At 48.9% G+C, this 6,291-nt stretch overlaps 1 protein-coding gene across 9 annotated transcripts in view; it reads right to left on the minus strand.

Moving 5' to 3' along the window:
- The window catches only part of SLC37A1 (solute carrier family 37 member 1), a 78,276-nt gene extending 76,544 nt beyond the window's left edge, over window positions 1–1,732 (minus strand). For 3 of the 9 annotated variants that reach the window (XM_037742056.1, XM_037742052.1, XM_037742050.1), the window contains exons 1-2: window positions 1,589–1,709; window positions 820–906 (exon numbers count right to left, since the gene is read on the minus strand). The gene's annotated coding sequence lies outside the window, so the exon portion shown is untranslated. Of the gene's footprint in view, window positions 1–819; window positions 1,411–1,588 lie in introns of those variants that run through there. The other 6 variants (XM_037742054.1, XM_017538588.2, XM_017538589.2 and 3 more) reach the window with 5 other exon arrangements.
- Between the last annotated feature and the right edge of the window lie 4,559 nt (window positions 1,733–6,291).

Genomic DNA, 6,291 nt, shown 5'->3' on the forward strand with positions numbered 1-6,291 from the left:
AAAAGAATATCAAAGTGGCCCCACAGATATTTTAAACAATATCATCAAAGCAGCCCCACAGATATTTTAAATAATATCAAAGTGGCCCCACAGATATTTTAAATAATATCAAAGTGGCCCCACAGATATTTTAAACAATATCATCAAAGCAGCCCCACAGATATTTTAAATAATCTACTTCATGACAATTTTTTTTAACTGGATCTCACTTCACAGGCAAAGATGGGTGAGAAAGTCAATTCTCCTCCAAAAGTTTTCATGCATTTTTAAAAATCAAGAAATGGAATACAACTTCCTTTCCAGAGTACACACTTTCTATGGCTTTTTGCTTTTCAAGGCGCTTTCCATATTAGAGGGAAATGGTCACTATCTCTTTCCCCTTGGCTGAAGTACAAGGAACCTGAATTCCATTTGCACCAACTCCCTTACCTGCCCCCAACCCCAACAAACAGAACATCACAGGTGGGCTGCACCAAACAGAACGTGTAGACGCAGTTCCAAAATGACTTAGAGAATCACAGAAGGTCTGGAGCCAGGGATTTTCAAGCTTGCTCTAAAAGAGGATTAATAAAGAAACAACGGGGGAAGTCTAAAATATTTATCCACTTACACAACTTCTGACAATTTAAGTTCAAGGGCCGGCAGGCAGGCAGGCAGCTTCCAGGCTAAGAGGTAAGGGAGACCCAAAGGGCAGGCTTTGCAATTGCTCCATTAGAAATTCAAACCTGGGGCCGCTGGCTGGAGTGTTGGTGGAGTGAGGGTGGTAAGGGGCTTGGCCAGTATCCTTCGTTCAAATGCAAATCTTTAGATCACACGTACCTTCTCGGTCACCAGAATCACGGCGTGGGCCGCAAAGGCTGGAGGGCTGGTGGCCAGCGGCGAGGGGTCTTCCCGGCGCGGCAAGCCCTTTATTATAAACCCAGAAGGTCGCTGTCACTCGCGCTGGCCAGGAGGCCCACGGGCTCCGGGAACCAGCTGCTCAGCGGACAAACAACGCAAAGGCCCAGGGTGCCGGCTCCTCCCTGGGCGGCTGGTCCCTGGAGGAGGTGAATTCCGCGGGCACGCCCACGTCCCCATCGCGGCAGACAATGCGCAGGGTCCCCTCCTGCCGGCTCTCTGGACCCTCAGCTGTCACCGCGGCCCGGGCCGGGGTGGGCAGGGGACCCGGCCGGACAGCTCAGCTCGCCCCTGCCGGGGACTCCGTGGAGCGGCAGCCGACCCCGTGCCCGCTCCCTCTGCCTCCACTTCCCCAGAATCCCAGCATCGCCCTGGTCCGGGAACGCCCGGCATTGTTGCTGAGGGCCACTCTTCTAGATGTCGTATTTCAAATACTCCCCTCCGCGAAAATAGCTTGAGACTGTCGCAGGCTCTCTGAAAACACCCAAACCAGCCCCCACCTCGCTCCCATAAAAAGAAAAGGAAGGGGGAGAGGAGCCGAGCTCCTAGTGCGCAGGGCCCGGCGCCCAGCTCCCTGCGGGTGCAGCAGGTGCGGAGCCGCTGCGGCGGCCGAGCGCCGGCGACACCGCAGGTGCGAGCGGTGGGGCTGGGGGTCCCCGCCTCCCCGCCCGACCCCGGCCCCGCGTCTCACCTGCGCCACCGAGGCCCGCGCACCGCAGCCCGGCCCGGCCGCCGCGGGCGCTTCCTGCTCGCGACTTCCTGGAGCGGCGCGCTGGAGGCCCCGCCGCCCTTTCACTTTCCCGGGCCCGCGGGTCTCCCGCGGGGCCGCGTGGCTCCTCCCCTTTCTTGGCCGCCCCGACCCCCGGCCCCGGCCCCAGTCCCGGCCCCGGCGCGCCCAGAGTCGCACCTGCCCCGGGGCCACCGGACGGGGGCGCCTCCAAGTCTTGCGGCGCCGCCCGTCCTCTGCGGGCGCCCCCGGGTCATGGCCAGCACCTTCCCTGGCTCCGAAGGTGCACTGGCTGTCGCTGGCGCGCTCCCCACCACCTTCGTGGAGTCCCCGGCGGCCTCTGCACCGCTGGCGCTCTGTCTTCCAAGAAGGTCTTCCCCACAGGCGGCGAGGGTCACACGCCGCCGCTCCCCACCCCCAAAGAGGGCCTTTCCCTGGCCTCCGTCCTATTATTATTCCTATTGTGTCTTCTCAAGGGGCACAGTCGTGAAGACTAGCCCTCCATAGCGTGGAAATGGGCACGCGGATATGGCTCTGTCGACCCAACCTGTAAGCCAACTTGTGTCCCACCTCGTAGGCATGTGACAGATGCAGCTCCTGTGAGGCTGGAGAAGCCCACCCGGGTTCTTACCCTTGCTGGCCGGTGCCCTGGCACAGCTCCCACTTCACCCCGGGAACAACTATTCTCCTTCGGCAGCCCAGGGAGGGGCCTGGCCATCCCCCTGGAAGCTACTGGAGAACACCAACGGCGGATCACAGCATGGCTTCAGAGCAGACGGGGTTCCCAGGCCGCTCCTCCGGGAAGACCAAAGTGAGGCGGAGGGTAAATTTTCAGGGAAAAGCCTGCCCCTGGATAAAACAATGCCTACGGATAAAGCCAACCCGAGGCCTGGCTGTAAATGTCCAACAGACCAGGGCCCCTGGGACCTCCCCCAGGCACGCGAACTTCCCTCTGGAGAGTGGAGAAGGTCCTCCTGCGGCCCTGCTCTGTTTCTAAAACACTGGGACCTCTGTGTCTCTCTTTGCTGAGCTGGGCTGCATGAAATCCACTACTGTGTCAGGCATTTGAGAAACCTTCTGCAGGCAGAAAGAAAACCTGCCTGCATCTTGGCCATGCATGGTTCAGCCACAGGAAGCCTGCTGGCCCCTCATTCCACAGGGAGGTGGCCCAGGGCGCCAGACTTCTCTCTTTGGCTAGGTCTTCTTCAGACCTTTTCCTCTGCAGGCCGCCTCTGCCAGTTCTTTCTCCTCTCTTTTGAGCTCTCCCCTCCCCGCGATAGCCCAATGTGGCTCCCACCTCTCTCTCTCCAGTGGTCTCCCCTGCCCTGGCCCTCACTGCTGGTCTGCTCCAGGCTAGTCCTCTCTCACAGCACGTGTGCAACAAACAGCCTTCTCACTTCCAACTTCTACCGCGTGCAACCTACTCTTTAAGCTGCCTCAAATTGCCCTCCCAAAGCAAAAGCTGATCTTGTCATTCCTGATTTTAAAACTTTCAGGTCATCCCATCACCTACAGGAATGAGACCAAATTTCTCAGTAGCTAGATACAAGGTCTGAAACCAGTTTTGCAGCTGAATCTCTATTCAGGCCGAAGCTTCCAGACCGCTCTTTACTTCCAAGATTGTGTGCTTTTTTACACTTGCGTGTTTCTGCCTTGGCCCTCCTGACCCCAGCTTTTCCAAGGAAGCTCAAACTTTGAGAGCCAGTTGAAATATTTCTCCACTCTTGGGTCATCTCCACTGCACTTCTGGGGCACTGTATAGACCTCTTTATCACATGGACTTCCCACAGCGAATTGGTACACAGTGAAACCTTGTACCTTTTGGCCAGCAACTCCCCGTTTCTCCCACACTACTTCTCCTGGTAACCATTATTATTATATGCTCTACTCTGAGTTCCAGTTTTTCAGATTCCACAAATAAGTGAGGTCATGCATACTTTTCCTTTTTTGTTAGTTTGTTTGTTGGTTGGTTTGTTTTCAGACAGGGTCTTGCTGTGTCGCCCAGGCTGGAGTGCAGTGGCATGAGTACAGTGGCCAAGGCTCACTGCAGCCTTAACCTCCCAGGCCCAGGTGATCCTCCACCTCAGGCTCCTGAGTAGCTGAGCCTACAGGCCCATGCCACCATGCCCAGCTAATTTTTTTAATTTTGTAGAGACAGGGTCTTGATATGTTGCCAGGGCTGGTCTTGAACTCCCAGGCTCAAGCAATCTTCCTGCCCAGCCTCCCAAAGTGCTGGGATTACAGACGTGAGGCACCGTGCCTGGCCTATATTCGTTTTTCTGTACCTGGCTTATTTCACTTAGAGTAATGTTCTCCAGGCTCATCCATGTTGTTGCAAATGACAGGGTTTCCTGCTTTCCTGTTTAAGGCTAAATAGTGTAACACTGTGTACATGCAGATACACACCACATTTTCTCTGTAAACTTCCTTCTAGTACTGCTTTTGCTGCATCCCATAAGTTTTGGTATGTTGTTTCCATTTTCATTTGTCTTAAGGAATTTTCTGATTTCTCTTTTGATATCTTCTTGACCCCACTGATTGTTCAGGCGTGTGTGCAATTTGTGAATTTTCCTATTTTCCTCCAGTTACTGATTTCTAGTTCATACCATTGTGGTCAGAAAAGATACTTGATATGATTTTAATCTTCTTAAATTTGTTAAAACTTGTTTTGTGGCCTAATATATGATCTATCCTAGATGATGTTCTGCACACACTTAAATGTGTATTCAGCTGCTCGTGAAGGAATGTTCTGTATACGTCTGTTAGGTCCATTCGCTTTAGAGTGCTGTTCAAGGTCACTGTTTCCTTATTCATCTTCTGTCTGTTGAAATTGGGGTACTGAAGTCCCCTGTTATTACTGTATTGCTATTTCTCCCTTGAGTTCTGTTAATCTTCTCTCTATTAGGTACTCTGGTGTTGAGTACATATATATTTATATTTGTTATATCCTCTTGATGAATTTATCTCTTTATCATTATATAGTGACTGTCTCTTATGAAATTGTTTGACTTAAAGTCTGTTTTGTCTGATACAAGCACCTTTTTTGCTCTTTATTTGGTTACCATTTGCATGGAATATCTTTTCCCATGCCTTTATTTTCAGCCTATGTGTATCCTTAAAGCTAAGATGAGTCTTCTGCAGGCGGCACATAGTTAGATCTTTTTAAAATATCTGTTCAGCCAGTTCTAATTTTTGATTGCAGAATTTAATCCATTTACATTACGTAATTATTGATAGATAAGGACTTACTACTGCCATTTAACAAATTGCTTTCTGGCTGTTTGTAGTTCTCTGTTGCTTTCCTACTCCCTTACTACCTTCCTTTCTGAGGTGATGATTGTTGTAATGGTATGCTTTGATTCCTTTTTCTTTACATTTGTATTTCTACTACAGGTTTTTGTTTTGTGGTCACCATGATGCTGATATAAACATTTTATCACAGTCTGTTTTAAACAAATAAAGTCTAAATGTTAGCTGCCAATGGAAATCCTACACTTTAATTTCTCCTCCCACAACATATTTTATGTTACTGATATCACAATTTACATCTTTTTTGTATTGTATATCCATTAACAAATTATTATAGTTACAATTATTTTTAATACCCTTGTCTTTTAACTTTTATAGTAGAGTTAAAAGTGATTCACATACCACCACTGTAGTATTATTCTGAATTTGACTATAATCTTACCTTTACAGTGAGTTTTCTACTTTCATATGTTTTCATAATGTTAGCACCCTTTCATTTCAACTGGAATAACTCTTTTTAGCATGGTGGTCTAGTGGTGATGAACTCCCAAAGTTTTTTTCTGGGAAAGTCTTCATCTCTCCACTTCTATAGGATAGCATTTCCTGGTATAATATGCTTGGTTGGTAGTTTTCTTTCAACACTTTGAATATATCATCCCACTTTCTCCTGGCCTTCAAGGGCTATGCTGAGAAATTCATTGACAGTCTTATGGGTTTTCCTATGTGTGACAAGTTGCTTTTTTCTTGCTGCTTTCAAAATTGCTTCTTTAAGTTTTGAGAATGATTATAATGTATCTTGGTGAAAATCTCTTTATCTTTAGGTTATTTGTGGCTCTTTGGGACTCATGGATCTGGACATTCATTTCCCATTTGGGAAGTTTCTGTCATTATTTATTTAAATAAGCTTTCTTCTTCCTTCTTTTTTTCTGTTCCTTCTAGGATTCCCATAATGCTTATACTGGTTTGCTTGATGATCTTCCTAAGTTGAATAGGCTTTCTTCCCTCTATTTCACCAAGAGCATGGTATGTATGCCATCAACTTAAGGAGCAGACATTCTCCCAGAGAAGGCCAATGCAAAGCCAATGACAGGCCTTGACTGACAGGGAATTGAGGTTTCCCTGAAGGGGGCCTTGAGGATACTGCGATTCAGAGCTAAAGAAAATACCTCATGCTTAGAAAGTATTAGAGCATTAAACACTATTAGAGAGAAAGAAAAGGGAAAATCAGAACCTGATTTATGTGTTAGTCTATTTGGGTTGCTATAAAGGGATACCCAAGGCTGGGTAATTTATAAAGAAAAGAGGTTTGGGCCGGGCGCGGTGGCTCACGCCTGTAATCCCAGCACTTTGGGAGGCCGAGGCAGGTGGATCACAAGGTCAAGAGATCGAGACCATCCTGGTCAACATGGTGAAACCCC

Source organism: Cebus imitator, unplaced genomic scaffold (genome assembly GCF_001604975.1).
Source record: "Cebus imitator isolate Cc_AM_T3 unplaced genomic scaffold, Cebus_imitator-1.0 Scaffold112, whole genome shotgun sequence".
NCBI classification, from domain to species: Eukaryota; Metazoa; Chordata; class Mammalia; order Primates; family Cebidae; genus Cebus; species Cebus imitator.